Below are 16,653 nucleotides of genomic sequence, written 5' to 3' on the forward strand. Positions count from 1 at the left end.
TGTAATGCAATGCTATCTATCTAGCTCTCCCTCTATACTTCCTTTTGGATAAACAGACATATTAGGCAAGCATTTTGGAGCTTTCACCTAAATAACTACAGGTGGTGAGATAAGCTGCACAATATAATTGACCTTTCAGTATATTGTTGCACACACACCATCTATTTAGCAAATGCCCTTGTTATCAACAGCAGCCTTTTAAACTCACCTGAGCTAACAGGTATGTGAGCTGGTTACTCTGCTGCGCTTAAAATTTCTTTTTTGGTTTGCTACAATGCCTTTTCTGAAACGTTGTCTCCCTCTGCTGGAACACTGACTTCTTTCATTTAATGCCTGCAGACTATAAAAGAGAAACCAACCCAAAAAGTTTGGTTGATTAGTCTGTGGCATTCTTTTAAACTGTTGCTTATGGCGGTCTCTGTGAGCTTCTCAGTGACATTCAGCCATCCAGGTATCCCGCCTGCAGTAGACGGAATGTGGCAATGGAACGCTGGCTGCGCGTGTCATAATAGGCTCTGAGCCTTTATATACCTGCGCACAGCAGCAGCCACCTTCAGTCTGCTGCTGGACAGCCAGCAGCAGCAGCAGCAGGAGAGGTAATTAATCAGCAACCCTCCTGCTAAGGGTAGACAGCTGCTCGTTCCACCCCCCCCCCGCCTTAATTGGTTCTCCTCCCTTCCAACGGTGTTGAGGTGGGTGGGAACAGCCGGGGGTTGAGGGTACTGTGCTAAAAGAGGTGGAGTTATGCAGATCTAAAACGCGTGGATTGCAGCAGCAGCAAGCCGAAAAGTGCAGGCATGTGAGGGATCTAGAGGTTGACAGCATGTCTTCTTAACGGGAGTCCAGGTGGCCATCTCCACAAATGGACTTTTCAGAATCCTTGGGTGGCACCGTAGTCGGAAACCAATTCTGGTTATCGCTTCTCGGCCTTTTGGCTAAGATCAAGTGTAGTATCTGTTCTTATCAGTTTAATATCTGATACGTCCCCTATCTGGGGACCATATATTAAATGGATTTTTAGAACAGGGAGATGGAAAAAGAGCTTGCTCTGTCCACTCCACGCATTGACCTGGTATTGCAGTATCTCCAGGACCGGTGCACCCCTTCTTTAATGCAGTTTCTAAAATCAGAAAGAATTGAATTCAATGCTTTTTGTTCATTTGGCTTGTTTGTCGGATTTTGGGATGGACTCTTTGGCTTTGCTTTTCTTCTCCTCATTGGATTTTTCATGTTAAAAGTTGCAGAAGCCAGATGACAAGCTCATTTTGGTTCAACTTCAGCAACTGTGCATTGCATTGCCATGTAATGTAATGCAATGCTATCTATCTAGCTCTCCCTCTATACTTCCTTTTGGATAAACAGACATATTAGGCAAGCATTTTGGAGCTTTCACCTAAATAACTACAGGTGGTGAGATAAGCTGCACAATATAATTGACCTTTCAGTATATTGTTGCACACACACCATCTATTTAGCAAATGCCCTTGTTATCAACAGCAGCCTTTTAAACTCACCTGAGCTAACAGGTATGTGAGCTGGTTACTCTGCTGCGCTTAAAATTTCTTTTTTGGTTTGCTACAATGCCTTTTCTGAAACGTTGTCTCCCTCTGCTGGAACACTGACTTCTTTCATTTAATGCCTGCAGACTATAAAAGAGAAACCAACCCAAAAAGTTTGGTTGATTAGTCTGTGGCATTCTTTTAAACTGTTGCTTATGGCGGTCTCTGTGAGCTTCTCAGTGACATTCAGCCATCCAGGTATCCCGCCTGCAGTAGACGGAATGTGGCAATGGAACGCTGGCTGCGCGTGTCATAATAGGCTCTGAGCCTTTATATACCTGCGCACAGCAGCAGCCACCTTCAGTCTGCTGCTGGACAGCCAGCAGCAGCAGCAGCAGGAGAGGTAATTAATCAGCAACCCTCCTGCTAAGGGTAGACAGCTGCTCGTTCCACCCCCCCCCCCCGCCTTAATTGGTTCTCCTCCCTTCCAACGGTGTTGAGGTGGGTGGGAACAGCCGGGGGTTGAGGGTACTGTGCTAAAAGAGGTGGAGTTATGCAGATCTAAAACGCGTGGATTGCAGCAGCAGCAAGCCGAAAAGTGCAGGCATGTGAGGGATCTAGAGGTTGACAGCATGTCTTCTTAACGGGAGTCCAGGTGGCCATCTCCACAAATGGACTTTTCAGAATCCTTGGGTGGCACCGTAGTCGGAAACCAATTCTGGTTATCGCTTCTCGGCCTTTTGGCTAAGATCAAGTGTAGTATCTGTTCTTATCAGTTTAATATCTGATACGTCCCCTATCTGGGGACCATATATTAAATGGATTTTTAGAACAGGGAGATGGAAAAAGAGCTTGCTCTGTCCACTCCACGCATTGACCTGGTATTGCAGTATCTCCAGGACCGGTGCACCCCTTCTTTAATGCAGTTTCTAAAATCAGAAAGAATTGAATTCAATGCTTTTTGTTCATTTGGCTTGTTTGTCGGATTTTGGGATGGACTCTTTGGCTTTGCTTTTCTTCTCCTCATTGGATTTTTCATGTTAAAAGTTGCAGAAGCCAGATGACAAGCTCATTTTGGTTCAACTTCAGCAACTGTGCATTGCATTGCCATGTAATGTAATGCAATGCTATCTATCTAGCTCTCCCTCTATACTTCCTTTTGGATAAACAGACATATTAGGCAAGCATTTTGGAGCTTTCACCTAAATAACTACATGTGGTGAGATAAGCTGCACAATATAATTGACCTTTCAGTATATTGTTGCACACACACCATCTATTTAGCAAATGCCCTTGTTATCAACAGCAGCCTTTTAAACTCACCTGAGCTAACAGGTATGTGAGCTGGTTACTCTGCTGCGCTTAAAATTTCTTTTTTGGTTTGCTACAATGCCTTTTCTGAAACGTTGTCTCCCTCTGCTGGAACACTGACTTCTTTCATTTAATGCCTGCAGACTATAAAAGAGAAACCAACCCAAAAAGTTTGGTTGATTAGTCTGTGGCATTCTTTTAAACTGTTGCTTATGGCGGTCTCTGTGAGCTTCTCAGTGACATTCAGCCATCCAGGTATCCCGCCTGCAGTAGACGGAATGTGGCAATGGAACGCTGGCTGCGCGTGTCATAATAGGCTCTGAGCCTTTATATACCTGCGCACAGCAGCAGCCACCTTCAGTCTGCTGCTGGACAGCCAGCAGCAGCAGCAGCAGGAGAGGTAATTAATCAGCAACCCTCCTGCTAAGGGTAGACAGCTGCTCGTTCCACCCCCCCCCCCCGCCTTAATTGGTTCTCCTCCCTTCCAACGGTGTTGAGGCGGGTGGGAACAGCCGGGGGTTGAGGGTACTGTGCTAAAAGAGGTGGAGTTATGCAGATCTAAAACGCGTGGATTGCAGCAGCAGCAAGCCGAAAAGTGCAGGCATGTGAGGGATCTAGAGGTTGACAGCATGTCTTCTTAACGGGAGTCCAGGTGGCCATCTCCACAAATGGACTTTTCAGAATCCTTGGGTGGCACCGTAGTCGGAAACCAATTCTGGTTATCGCTTCTCGGCCTTTTGGCTAAGATCAAGTGTAGTATCTGTTCTTATCAGTTTAATATCTGATACGTCCCCTATCTGGGGACCATATATTAAATGGATTTTTAGAACAGGGAGATGGAAAAAGAGCTTGCTCTGTCCACTCCATGCATTGACCTGGTATTGCAGTATCTCCAGGACCGGTGCACCCCTTCTTTAATGCAGTTTCTAAAATCAGAAAGAATTGAATTCAATGCTTTTTGTTCATTTGGCTTGTTTGTCGGATTTTGGAATGGACTCTTTGGCTTTGCTTTTCTTCTCCTCATTGGATTTTTCATGTTAAAAGTTGCAGAAGCCAGATGACAAGCTCATTTTGGTTCAACTTCAGCAACTGTGCATTGCATTGCCATGTAATGTAATGCAATGCTATCTATCTAGCTCTCCCTCTATACTTCCTTTTGGATAAACAGACATATTAGGCAAGCATTTTGGAGCTTTCACCTAAATAACTACAGGTGGTGAGATAAGCTGCACAATATAATTGACCTTTCAGTATATTGTTGCACACACACCATCTATTTAGCAAATGCCCTTGTTATCAACAGCAGCCTTTTAAACTCACCTGAGCTAACAGGTATGTGAGCTGGTTACTCTGCTGCGCTTAAAATTTCTTTTTTGGTTTGCTACAATGCCTTTTCTGAAATGTTGTCTCCCTCTGCTGGAACACTGACTTCTTTCATTTAATGCCTGCAGACTATAAAAGAGAAACCAACCCAAAAAGTTTGGTTGATTAGTCTGTGGCATTCTTTTAAACTGTTGCTTATGGCGGTCTCTGTGAGCTTCTCAGTGACATTCAGCCATCCAGGTATCCCGCCTGCAGTAGACGGAATGTGGCAATGGAACGCTGGCTGCGCGTGTCATAATAGGCTCTGAGCCTTTATATACCTGTGACGCGCCCCCTGGGCCGTGTTTCAGGGGATACCCGGAGCCGGATCGGACGGGGGTTGTAGTCTCCGAGTGGCGGCGACCCGGTCCGTGCCCAGGGTGTCAAACTAAGTGGCAGAGTACTAGCAGTAGATGGTTGATGACTACGCCACCCGTTGAATGCAGCTATGGAGCTGCCGCTGCAGGGCAGACCGCTGAGGCCGGTGGAAGGATGGTGCAGCGTGGATGGTATAACCCCCAACGGGAGGGGTATGGCCTCAGGGCAGCCGACGTGGATGATGGGGGTAGCAGGAACCACTCAGAGACGGTGCGGTGTAGTTCAGGGTCTTTACTGGTGACAAAGATAGACCCTCCCGGAGTACTTGCTAGTGATAGGGGCCTGGTCAGTCCTTGAGCAGATGGGATCTCCCCTGGCCAGGCGGAGTTGTAGGCCTTCCCAACTAACTGTACTCTTCTGGCTACCTTGCTAGAGGCGGGAATAAGTAGCCCACGTCCCTGAGTGTACCGTGTGGTGCTCACCCGTATGGCCGGTGACTCGGGGCCTTCTAATGGCTTCCGCTCCACGATGGCGGTGCTGGTCCCACGCGTGTGACCGTGCCTTCGGGCTTCTGGGCCAGAGGACCTGAAATCCTCTGCCGGACGGTTTCTGCTGCTGGGTAGGAGTTAGTCCCCACAGCCTCGGACTCCGGGTCCGGTAAGAAATCTTCTCAGTCAGGGCGAGCTCTGCAGCTGCCAGCCCCTGACTCGTTGTAACACTGCTCCCCACAGAGCTCCTGATGTTTCTTTGCTATGCTGCTTCTCTTCTCTACTCTTGTTCTGTCTTCTTTCTCCCTAACCCTGCCTCAGCCCCGGGTTTATATAGGGGAAGTCCTTCCCCTCCCAAGACTGGGCAGGAGGTGTGGCATGCACAGGATCCCTGACCAAAGGACCTCCCACCTGCTCTCAGACATAATATCTCTATCACTGTGGCAACCAGACCCCTGGGGTGTCACACCTGCGCACAGCAGCAGCCACCTTCAGTCTGCTGCTGGACAGCCAGCAGCAGCAGCAGCAGGAGAGGTAATTAATCAGCAACCCTCCTGCTAAGGGTAGACAGCTGCTCGTTCCACCCCCCCCCACCTTAATTGGTTCTCCTCCCTTCCAACGGTGTTGAGGCGGGTGGGAACAGCCGGGGGTTGAGGGTACTGTGCTAAAAGAGGTGGAGTTATGCAGATCTAAAACGCGTGGATTGCAGCAGCAGCAAGCCGAAAAGTGCAGGCATGTGAGGGATCTAGAGGTTGACAGCATGTCTTCTTAACGGGAGTCCAGGTGGCCATCTCCACAAATGGACTTTTCAGAATCCTTGGGTGGCACCGTAGTCGGAAACCAATTCTGGTTATCGCTTCTCGGCCTTTTGGCTAAGATCAAGTGTAGTATCTGTTCTTATCAGTTTAATATCTGATACGTCCCCTATCTGGGGACCATATATTAAATGGATTTTTAGAACAGGGAGATGGAAAAAGAGCTTGCTCTGTCCACTCCACGCATTGACCTGGTATTGCAGTATCTCCAGGACCGGTGCACCCCTTCTTTAATGCAGTTTCTAAAATCAGAAAGAATTGAATTCAATGCTTTTTGTTCATTTGGCTTGTTTGTCGGATTTTGGGATGGACTCTTTGGCTTTGCTTTTCTTCTCCTCATTGGATTTTTCATGTTAAAAGTTGCAGAAGCCAGATGACAAGCTCATTTTGGTTCAACTTCAGCAACTGTGCATTGCATTGCCATGTAATGTAATGCAATGCTATCTATCTAGCTCTCCCTCTATACTTCCTTTTGGATAAACAGACATATTAGGCAAGCATTTTGGAGCTTTCACCTAAATAACTACAGGTGGTGAGATAAGCTGCACAATATAATTGACCTTTCAGTATATTGTTGCACACACACCATCTATTTAGCAAATGCCCTTGTTATCAACAGCAGCCTTTTAAACTCACCTGAGCTAACAGGTATGTGAGCTGGTTACTCTGCTGCGCTTAAAATTTCTTTTTTGGTTTGCTACAATGCCTTTTCTGAAACGTTGTCTCCCTCTGCTGGAACACTGACTTCTTTCATTTAATGCCTGCAGACTATAAAAGAGAAACCAACCCAAAAAGTTTGGTTGATTAGTCTGTGGCATTCTTTTAAACTGTTGCTTATGGCGGTCTCTGTGAGCTTCTCAGTGACATTCAGCCATCCAGGTATCCCGCCTGCAGTAGACGGAATGTGGCAATGGAACGCTGGCTGCGCGTGTCATAATAGGCTCTGAGCCTTTATATACCTGCGCACAGCAGCAGCCACCTTCAGTCTGCTGCCGGACAGCCAGCAGCAGCAGCAGCAGGAGAGGTAATTAATCAGCAACCCTCCTGCTAAGGGTAGACAGCTGCTCGTTCCACCCCCCCCCCCGCCTTAATTGGTTCTCCTCCCTTCCAACGGTGTTGAGGCGGGTGGGAACAGCCGGGGGTTGAGGGTACTGTGCTAAAAGAGGTGGAGTTATGCAGATCTAAAACGCGTGGATTGCAGCAGCAGCAAGCCGAAAAGTGCAGGCATGTGAGGGATCTAGAGGTTGACAGCATGTCTTCTTAACGGGAGTCCAGGTGGCCATCTCCACAAATGGACTTTTCAGAATCCTTGGGTGGCACCGTAGTCGGAAACCAATTCTGGTTATCGCTTCTCGGCCTTTTCGCTAAGATCAAGTGTAGTATCTGTTCTTATCAGTTTAATATCTGATACGTCCCCTATCTGGGGACCATATATTAAATGGATTTTTAGAACAGGGAGATGGAAAAAGAGCTTGCTCTGTCCACTCCACGCATTGACCTGGTATTGCAGTATCTCCAGGACCGGTGCACCCCTTCTTTAATGCAGTTTCTAAAATCAGAAAGAATTGAATTCAATGCTTTTTGTTCATTTGGCTTGTTTGTCGGATTTTGGGATGGACTCTTTGGCTTTGCTTTTCTTCTCCTCATTGGATTTTTCATGTTAAAAGTTGCAGAAGCCAGATGACAAGCTCATTTTGGTTCAACTTCAGCAACTGTGCATTGCATTGCCATGTAATGTAATGCAATGCTATCTATCTAGCTCTCCCTCTATACTTCCTTTTGGATAAACAGACATATTAGGCAAGCATTTTGGAGCTTTCACCTAAATAACTACAGGTGGTGAGATAAGCTGCACAATATAATTGACCTTTCAGTATATTGTTGCACACACACCATCTATTTAGCAAATGCCCTTGTTATCAACAGCAGCCTTTTAAACTCACCTGAGCTAACAGGTATGTGAGCTGGTTACTCTGCTGCGCTTAAAATTTCTTTTTTGGTTTGCTACAATGCCTTTTCTGAAATGTTGTCTCCCTCTGCTGGAACACTGACTTCTTTCATTTAATGCCTGCAGACTATAAAAGAGAAACCAACCCAAAAAGTTTGGTTGATTAGTCTGTGGCATTCTTTTAAACTGTTGCTTATGGCGGTCTCTGTGAGCTTCTCAGTGACATTCAGCCATCCAGGTATCCCGCCTGCAGTAGACGGAATGTGGCAATGGAACGCTGGCTGCGCGTGTCATAATAGGCTCTGAGCCTTTATATACCTGCGCACAGCAGCAGCCACCTTCAGTCTGCTGCTGGACAGCCAGCAGCAGCAGCAGCAGGAGAGGTAATTAATCAGCAACCCTCCTGCTAAGGGTAGACAGCTGCTCGTTCCACCCCCCCCCCCGCCTTAATTGGTTCTCCTCCCTTCCAACGGTGTTGAGGCGGGTGGGAACAGCCGGGGGTTGAGGGTACTGTGCTAAAAGAGGTGGAGTTATGCAGATCTAAAACGCGTGGATTGCAGCAGCAGCAAGCCGAAAAGTGCAGGCATGTGAGGGATCTAGAGGTTGACAGCATGTCTTCTTAACGGGAGTCCAGGTGGCCATCTCCACAAATGGACTTTTCAGAATCCTTGGGTGGCACCGTAGTCGGAAACCAATTCTGGTTATCGCTTCTCGGCCTTTTGGCTAAGATCAAGTGTAGTATCTGTTCTTATCAGTTTAATATCTGATACGTCCCCTATCTGGGGACCATATATTAAATGGATTTTTAGAACAGGGAGATGGAAAAAGAGCTTGCTCTGTCCACTCCACGCATTGACCTGGTATTGCAGTATCTCCAGGACTGGTGCACCCCTTCTTTAATGCAGTTTCTAAAATCAGAAAGAATTGAATTCAATGCTTTTTGTTCATTTGGCTTGTTTGTCGGATTTTGGGATGGACTCTTTGGCTTTGCTTTTCTTCTCCTCATTGGATTTTTCATGTTAAAAGTTGCAGAAGCCAGATGACAAGCTCATTTTGGTTCAACTTCAGCAACTGTGCATTGCATTGCCATGTAATGTAATGCAATGCTATCTATCTAGCTCTCCCTCTATACTTCCTTTTGGATAAACAGACATATTAGGCAAGCATTTTGGAGCTTTCACCTAAATAACTACAGGTGGTGAGATAAGCTGCACAATATAATTGACCTTTCAGTATATTGTTGCACACACACCATCTATTTAGCAAATGCCCTTGTTATCAACAGCAGCCTTTTAAACTCACCTGAGCTAACAGGTATGTGAGCTGGTTACTCTGCTGCGCTTAAAATTTCTTTTTTGGTTTGCTACAATGCCTTTTCTGAAATGTTGTCTCCCTCTGCTGGAACACTGACTTCTTTCATTTAATGCCTGCAGACTATAAAAGAGAAACCAACCCAAAAAGTTTGGTTGATTAGTCTGTGGCATTCTTTTAAACTGTTGCTTATGGCGGTCTCTGTGAGCTTCTCAGTGACATTCAGCCATCCAGGTATCCCGCCTGCAGTAGACGGAATGTGGCAATGGAACGCTGGCTGCGCGTGTCATAATAGGCTCTGAGCCTTTATATACCTGCGCACAGCAGCAGCCACCTTCAGTCTGCTGCTGGACAGCCAGCAGCAGCAGCAGGAGAGGTAATTAATCAGCAACCCTCCTGCTAAGGGTAGACAGCTGCTCGTTCCACCCCCCCCCCCGCCTTAATTGGTTCTCCTCCCTTCCAACGGTGTTGAGGCGGGTGGGAACAGCCGGGGGTTGAGGGTACTGTGCTAAAAGAGGTGGAGTTATGCAGATCTAAAACGCGTGGATTGCAGCAGCAGCAAGCCGAAAAGTGCAGGCATGTGAGGGATCTAGAGGTTGACAGCATGTCTTCTTAACGGGAGTCCAGGTGGCCATCTCCACAAATGGACTTTTCAGAATCCTTGGGTGGCACCGTAGTCGGAAACCAATTCTGGTTATCGCTTCTCGGCCTTTTGGCTAAGATCAAGTGTAGTATCTGTTCTTATCAGTTTAATATCTGATACGTCCCCTATCTGGGGACCATATATTAAATGGATTTTTAGAACAGGGAGATGGAAAAAGAGCTTGCTCTGTCCACTCCACGCATTGACCTGGTATTGCAGTATCTCCAGGACTGGTGCACCCCTTCTTTAATGCAGTTTCTAAAATCAGAAAGAATTGAATTCAATGCTTTTTGTTCATTTGGCTTGTTTGTCGGATTTTGGGATGGACTCTTTGGCTTTGCTTTTCTTCTCCTCATTGGATTTTTCATGTTAAAAGTTGCAGAAGCCAGATGACAAGCTCATTTTGGTTCAACTTCAGCAACTGTGCATTGCATTGCCATGTAATGTAATGCAATGCTATCTATCTAGCTCTCCCTCTATACTTCCTTTTGGATAAACAGACATATTAGGCAAGCATTTTGGAGCTTTCACCTAAATAACTACAGGTGGTGAGATAAGCTGCACAATATAATTGACCTTTCAGTATATTGTTGCACACACACCATCTATTTAGCAAATGCCCTTGTTATCAACAGCAGCCTTTTAAACTCACCTGAGCTAACAGGTATGTGAGCTGGTTACTCTGCTGCGCTTAAAATTTCTTTTTTGGTTTGCTACAATGCCTTTTCTGAAACGTTGTCTCCCTCTGCTGGAACACTGACTTCTTTCATTTAATGCCTGCAGACTATAAAAGAGAAACCAACCCAAAAAGTTTGGTTGATTAGTCTGTGGCATTCTTTTAAACTGTTGCTTATGGCGGTCTCTGTGAGCTTCTCAGTGACATTCAGCCATCCAGGTATCCCGCCTGCAGTAGACGGAATGTGGCAATGGAACGCTGGATGCGCGTGTCATAATAGGCTCTGAGCCTTTATATACCTGCGCACAGCAGCAGCCACCTTCAGTCTGCTGCTGGACAGCCAGCAGCAGCAGCAGCAGGAGAGGTAATTAATCAGCAACCCTCCTGCTAAGGGTAGACAGCTGCTCGTTCCACCCCCCCCCCCCCGCCTTAATTGGTTCTCCTCCCTTCCAACGGTGTTGAGGCGGGTGGGAACAGCCGGGGGTTGAGGGTACTGTGCTAAAAGAGGTGGAGTTATGCAGATCTAAAACGCGTGGATTGCAGCAGCAGCAAGCCGAAAAGTGCAGGCATGTGAGGGATCTAGAGGTTGACAGCATGTCTTCTTAACGGGAGTCCAGGTGGCCATCTCCACAAATGGACTTTTCAGAATCCTTGGGTGGCACCGTAGTCGGAAACCAATTCTGGTTATCGCTTCTCGGCCTTTTGGCTAAGATCAAGTGTAGTATCTGTTCTTATCAGTTTAATATCTGATACGTCCCCTATCTGGGGACCATATATTAAATGGATTTTTAGAACAGGGAGATGGAAAAAGAGCTTGCTCTGTCCACTCCACGCATTGACCTGGTATTGCAGTATCTCCAGGACCGGTGCACCCCTTCTTTAATGCAGTTTCTAAAATCAGAAAGAATTGAATTCAATGCTTTTTGTTCATTTGGCTTGTTTGTCGGATTTTGGGATGGACTCTTTGGCTTTGCTTTTCTTCTCCTCATTGGATTTTTCATGTTAAAAGTTGCAGAAGCCAGATGACAAGCTCATTTTGGTTCAACTTCAGCAACTGTGCATTGCATTGCCATGTAATGTAATGCAATGCTATCTATCTAGCTCTCCCTCTATACTTCCTTTTGGATAAACAGACATATTAGGCAAGCATTTTGGAGCTTTCACCTAAATAACTACAGGTGGTGAGATAAGCTGCACAATATAATTGACCTTTCAGTATATTGTTGCACACACACCATCTATTTAGCAAATGCCCTTGTTATCAACAGCAGCCTTTTAAACTCACATGAGCTAACAGGTATGTGAGCTGGTTACTCTGCTGCGCTTAAAATTTCTTTTTTGGTTTGCTACAATGCCTTTTCTGAAACGTTGTCTCCCTCTGCTGGAACACTGACTTCTTTCATTTAATGCCTGCAGACTATAAAAGAGAAACCAACCCAAAAAGTTTGGTTGATTAGTCTGTGGCATTCTTTTAAACTGTTGCTTATGGCGGTCTCTGTGAGCTTCTCAGTGACATTCAGCCATCCAGGTATCCCGCCTGCAGTAGACGGAATGTGGCAATGGAACGCTGGCTGCGCGTGTCATAATAGGCTCTGAGCCTTTATATACCTGCGCACAGCAGCAGCCACCTTCAGTCTGCTGCTGGACAGCCAGCAGCAGCAGCAGCAGGAGAGGTAATTAATCAGCAACCCTCCTGCTAAGGGTAGACAGCTGCTCGTTCCACCCCCCCCCCCGCCTTAATTGGTTCTCCTCCCTTCCAACGGTGTTGAGGCGGGTGGGAACAGCCGGGGGTTGAGGGTACTGTGCTAAAAGAGGTGGAGTTATGCAGATCTAAAACGCGTGGATTGCAGCAGCAGCAAGCCGAAAAGTGCAGGCATGTGAGGGATCTAGAGGTTGACAGCATGTCTTCTTAACGGGAGTCCAGGTGGCCATCTCCACAAATGGACTTTTCAGAATCCTTGGGTGGCACCGTAGTCGGAAACCAATTCTGGTTATCGCTTCTCGGCCTTTTGGCTAAGATCAAGTGTAGTATCTGTTCTTATCAGTTTAATATCTGATACGTCCCCTATCTGGGGACCATATATTAAATGGATTTTTAGAACAGGGAGATGGAAAAAGAGCTTGCTCTGTCCACTCCACGCATTGACCTGGTATTGCAGTATCTCCAGGACTGGTGCACCCCTTCTTTAATGCAGTTTCTAAAATCAGAAAGAATTGAATTCAATGCTTTTTGTTCATTTGGCTTGTTTGTCGGATTTTGGGATGGACTCTTTGGCTTTGCTTTTCTTCTCCTCATTGGATTTTTCATGTTAAAAGTTGCAGAAGCCAGATGACAAGCTCATTTTGGTTCAACTTCAGCAACTGTGCATTGCATTGCCAAGTAATGTAATGCAATGCTATCTATCTAGCTCTCCCTCTATACTTCCTTTTGGATAAACAGACATATTAGGCAAGCATTTTGGAGCTTTCACCTAAATAACTACAGGTGGTGAGATAAGCTGCACAATATAATTGACCTTTCAGTATATTGTTGCACACACACCATCTATTTAGCAAATGCCCTTGTTATCAACAGCAGCCTTTTAAACTCACCTGAGCTAACAGGTATGTGAGCTGGTTACTCTGCTGCGCTTAAAATTTCTTTTTTGGTTTGCTACAATGCCTTTTCTGAAACGTTGTCTCCCTCTGCTGGAACACTGACTTCTTTCATTTAATGCCTGCAGACTATAAAAGAGAAACCAACCCAAAAAGTTTGGTTGATTAGTCTGTGGCATTCTTTTAAACTGTTGCTTATGGCGGTCTCTGTGAGCTTCTCAGTGACATTCAGCCATCCAGGTATCCCGCCTGCAGTAGACGGAATGTGGCAATGGAACGCTGGCTGCGCGTGTCATAATAGGCTCTGAGCCTTTATATACCTGCGCACAGCAGCAGCCACCTTCAGTCTGCTGCTGGACAGCCAGCAGCAGCAGCAGCAGGAGAGGTAATTAATCAGCAACCCTCCTGCTAAGGGTAGACAGCTGCTCGTTCCACCCCCCCCCCCCGCCTTAATTGGTTCTCCTCCCTTCCAACGGTGTTGAGGCGGGTGGGAACAGCCGGGGGTTGAGGGTACTGTGCTAAAAGAGGTGGAGTTATGCAGATCTAAAACGCGTGGATTGCAGCAGCAGCAAGCCGAAAAGTGCAGGCATGTGAGGGATCTAGAGGTTGACAGCATGTCTTCTTAACGGGAGTCCAGGTGGCCATCTCCACAAATGGACTTTTCAGAATCCTTGGGTGGCACCGTAGTCGGAAACCAATTCTGGTTATCGCTTCTCGGCCTTTTGGCTAAGATCAAGTGTATAATCTGTTCTTATCAGTTTAATATCTGATACGTCCCCTATCTGGGGACCATATATTAAATGGATTTTTAGAACAGGGAGATGGAAAAAGAGCTTGCTCTGTCCACTCCACGCATTGACCTGGTATTGCAGTATCTCCAGGACCGGTGCACCCCTTCTTTAATGCAGTTTCTAAAATCAGAAAGAATTGAATTCAATGCTTTTTGTTCATTTGGCTTGTTTGTCGGATTTTGGGATGGACTCTTTGGCTTTGCTTTTCTTCTCCTCATTGGATTTTTCATGTTAAAAGTTGCAGAAGCCAGATGACAAGCTCATTTTGGTTCAACTTCAGCAACTGTGCATTGCATTGCCATGTAATGTAATGCAATGCTATCTATCTAGCTCTCCCTCTATACTTCCTTTTGGATAAACAGACATATTAGGCAAGCATTTTGGAGCTTTCACCTAAATAACTACAGGTGGTGAGATAAGCTGCACAATATAATTGACCTTTCAGTATATTGTTGCACACACACCATCTATTTAGCAAATGCCCTTGTTATCAACAGCAGCCTTTTAAACTCACCTGAGCTAACAGGTATGTGAGCTGGTTACTCTGCTGCGCTTAAAATTTCTTTTTTGGTTTGCTACAATGCCTTTTCTGAAACGTTGTCTCCCTCTGCTGGAACACTGACTTCTTTCATTTAATGCCTGCAGACTATAAAAGAGAAACCAACCCAAAAAGTTTGGTTGATTAGTCTGTGGCATTCTTTTAAACTGTTGCTTATGGCGGTCTCTGTGAGCTTCTCAGTGACATTCAGCCATCCAGGTATCCCGCCTGCAGTAGACGGAATGTGGCAATGGAACGCTGGCTGCGCGTGTCATAATAGGCTCTGAGCCTTTATATACCTGCGCACAGCAGCAGCCACCTTCAGTCTGCTGCTGGACAGCCAGCAGCAGCAGCAGCAGGAGAGGTAATTAATCAGCAACCCTCCTGCTAAGGGTAGACAGCTGCTCGTTCCACCCCCCCCCCCGCCTTAATTGGTTCTCCTCCCTTCCAACGGTGTTGAGGCGGGTGGGAACAGCCGGGGGTTGAGGGTACTGTGCTAAAAGAGGTGGAGTTATGCAGATCTAAAACGCGTGGATTGCAGCAGCAGCAAGCCGAAAAGTGCAGGCATGTGAGGGATCTAGAGGTTGACAGCATGTCTTCTTAACGGGAGTCCAGGTGGCCATCTCCACAAATGGACTTTTCAGAATCCTTGGGTGGCACCGTAGTCGGAAACCAATTCTGGTTATCGCTTCTCGGCCTTTTGGCTAAGATCAAGTGTAGTATCTGTTCTTATCAGTTTAATATCTGATACGTCCCCTATCTGGGGACCATATATTAAATGGATTTTTAGAACAGGGAGATGGAAAAAGAGCTTGCTCTGTCCACTCCACGCATTGACCTGGTATTGCAGTATCTCCAGGACCGGTGCACCCCTTCTTTAATGCAGTTTCTAAAATCAGAAAGAATTGAATTCAATGCTTTTTGTTCATTTGGCTTGTTTGTCGGATTTTGGGATGGACTCTTTGGCTTTGCTTTTCTTCTCCTCATTGGATTTTTCATGTTAAAAGTTGCAGAAGCCAGATGACAAGCTCATTTTGGTTCAACTTCAGCAACTGTGCATTGCATTGCCATGTAATGTAATGCAATGCTATCTATCTAGCTCTCCCTCTATACTTCCTTTTGGATAAACAGACATATTAGGCAAGCATTTTGGAGCTTTCACCTAAATAACTACAGGTGGTGAGATAAGCTGCACAATATAATTGACCTTTCAGTATATTGTTGCACACACACCATCTATTTAGCAAATGCCCTTGTTATCAACAGCAGCCTTTTAAACTCACCTGAGCTAACAGGTATGTGAGCTGGTTACTCTGCTGCGCTTAAAATTTCTTTTTTGGTTTGCTACAATGCCTTTTCTGAAACGTTGTCTCCCTCTGCTGGAACACTGACTTCTTTCATTTAATGCCTGCAGACTATAAAAGAGAAACCAACCCAAAAAGTTTGGTTGATTAGTCTGTGGCATTCTTTTAAACTGTTGCTTATGGCGGTCTCTGTGAGCTTCTCAGTGACATTCAGCCATCCAGGTATCCCGCCTGCAGTAGACGGAATGTGGCAATGGAACGCTGGCTGCGCGTGTCATAATAGGCTCTGAGCCTTTATATACCTGCGCACAGCAGCAGCCACCTTCAGTCTGCTGCTGGACAGCCAGCAGCAGCAGCAGGAGAGGTAATTAATCAGCAACCCTCCTGCTAAGGGTAGACAGCTGCTCGTTCCACCCCCCCCCCCCGCCTTAATTGGTTCTCCTCCCTTCCAACGGTGTTGAGGCGGGTGGGAACAGCCGGGGGTTGAGGGTACTGTGCTAAAAGAGGTGGAGTTATGCAGATCTAAAACGCGTGGATTGCAGCAGCAGCAAGCCGAAAAGTGCAGGCATGTGAGGGATCTAGAGGTTGACAGCATGTCTTCTTAACGGGAGTCCAGGTGGCCATCTCCACAAATGGACTTTTCAGAATCCTTGGGTGGCACCGTAGTCGGAAACCAATTCTGGTTATCGCTTCTCGGCCTTTTGGCTAAGATCAAGTGTAGTATCTGTTCTTATCAGTTTAATATCTGATACGTCCCCTATCTGGGGACCATATATTAAATGGATTTTTAGAACAGGGAGATGGAAAAAGAGCTTGCTCTGTCCACTCCACGCATTGACCTGGTATTGCAGTATCTCCAGGACCGGTGCACCCCTTCTTTAATGCAGTTTCTAAAATCAGAAAGAATTGAATTCAATGCTTTTTGTTCATTTGGCTTGTTTGTCGGATTTTGGGATGGACTCTTTGGCTTTGCTTTTCTTCTCCTCATTGGATTTTTCATGTTAAAAGTTGCAGAAGCCAGATGACAAGCTCATTTTGGTTCAACTTCAGCAAC

The 16,653-nt window shown here is 46.1% G+C and overlaps 12 non-coding genes across 12 annotated transcripts; all 12 read left to right on the forward strand.

The window, feature by feature from the left end:
• Nucleotides 1-915: 915 nt before the first annotated feature.
• LOC141158181 (U2 spliceosomal RNA) lies at nucleotides 916-1,106 on the forward strand. The gene has a single exon (XR_012248217.1). It is a non-coding gene; the product is annotated as a U2 spliceosomal RNA (small nuclear RNA).
• Nucleotides 1,107-2,223: 1,117 nt separating this feature from the next.
• LOC141158182 (U2 spliceosomal RNA) lies at nucleotides 2,224-2,414 on the forward strand. The gene has a single exon (XR_012248218.1). It is a non-coding gene; the product is annotated as a U2 spliceosomal RNA (small nuclear RNA).
• A 1,117-nt stretch (nucleotides 2,415-3,531) lies between these two features.
• Nucleotides 3,532-3,722, forward strand: LOC141159457 (U2 spliceosomal RNA). Its single transcript, XR_012249463.1, has one exon. It is a non-coding gene; the product is annotated as a U2 spliceosomal RNA (small nuclear RNA).
• A 2,108-nt stretch (nucleotides 3,723-5,830) lies between these two features.
• On the forward strand, nucleotides 5,831-6,021 carry LOC141158183 (U2 spliceosomal RNA). The gene has a single exon (XR_012248219.1). It is a non-coding gene; the product is annotated as a U2 spliceosomal RNA (small nuclear RNA).
• Nucleotides 6,022-7,137: 1,116 nt separating this feature from the next.
• LOC141159980 (U2 spliceosomal RNA) lies at nucleotides 7,138-7,328 on the forward strand. Its single transcript, XR_012249972.1, has one exon. It is a non-coding gene; the product is annotated as a U2 spliceosomal RNA (small nuclear RNA).
• Nucleotides 7,329-8,444: 1,116 nt separating this feature from the next.
• On the forward strand, nucleotides 8,445-8,635 carry LOC141159572 (U2 spliceosomal RNA). Its single transcript, XR_012249576.1, has one exon. It is a non-coding gene; the product is annotated as a U2 spliceosomal RNA (small nuclear RNA).
• Nucleotides 8,636-9,748: 1,113 nt separating this feature from the next.
• Nucleotides 9,749-9,939, forward strand: LOC141159573 (U2 spliceosomal RNA). Its single transcript, XR_012249577.1, has one exon. It is a non-coding gene; the product is annotated as a U2 spliceosomal RNA (small nuclear RNA).
• Nucleotides 9,940-11,057: 1,118 nt separating this feature from the next.
• Nucleotides 11,058-11,248, forward strand: LOC141158185 (U2 spliceosomal RNA). The gene has a single exon (XR_012248221.1). It is a non-coding gene; the product is annotated as a U2 spliceosomal RNA (small nuclear RNA).
• A 1,116-nt stretch (nucleotides 11,249-12,364) lies between these two features.
• Nucleotides 12,365-12,555, forward strand: LOC141159574 (U2 spliceosomal RNA). Its single transcript, XR_012249578.1, has one exon. It is a non-coding gene; the product is annotated as a U2 spliceosomal RNA (small nuclear RNA).
• A 1,117-nt stretch (nucleotides 12,556-13,672) lies between these two features.
• On the forward strand, nucleotides 13,673-13,863 carry LOC141159984 (U2 spliceosomal RNA). Its single transcript, XR_012249976.1, has one exon. It is a non-coding gene; the product is annotated as a U2 spliceosomal RNA (small nuclear RNA).
• A 1,116-nt stretch (nucleotides 13,864-14,979) lies between these two features.
• LOC141158186 (U2 spliceosomal RNA) lies at nucleotides 14,980-15,170 on the forward strand. The gene has a single exon (XR_012248222.1). It is a non-coding gene; the product is annotated as a U2 spliceosomal RNA (small nuclear RNA).
• Nucleotides 15,171-16,284: 1,114 nt separating this feature from the next.
• Nucleotides 16,285-16,475, forward strand: LOC141158187 (U2 spliceosomal RNA). The gene has a single exon (XR_012248223.1). It is a non-coding gene; the product is annotated as a U2 spliceosomal RNA (small nuclear RNA).
• Nucleotides 16,476-16,653: the final 178 nt, after the last annotated feature.

This window comes from Phyllobates terribilis, unplaced genomic scaffold (assembly GCF_046119375.1).
Source record: "Phyllobates terribilis strain yellow unplaced genomic scaffold, ASM4611937v1 Scaffold_8__6_contigs__length_399053987, whole genome shotgun sequence".
Classification (NCBI taxonomy): Eukaryota; Metazoa; Chordata; class Amphibia; order Anura; family Dendrobatidae; genus Phyllobates; species Phyllobates terribilis.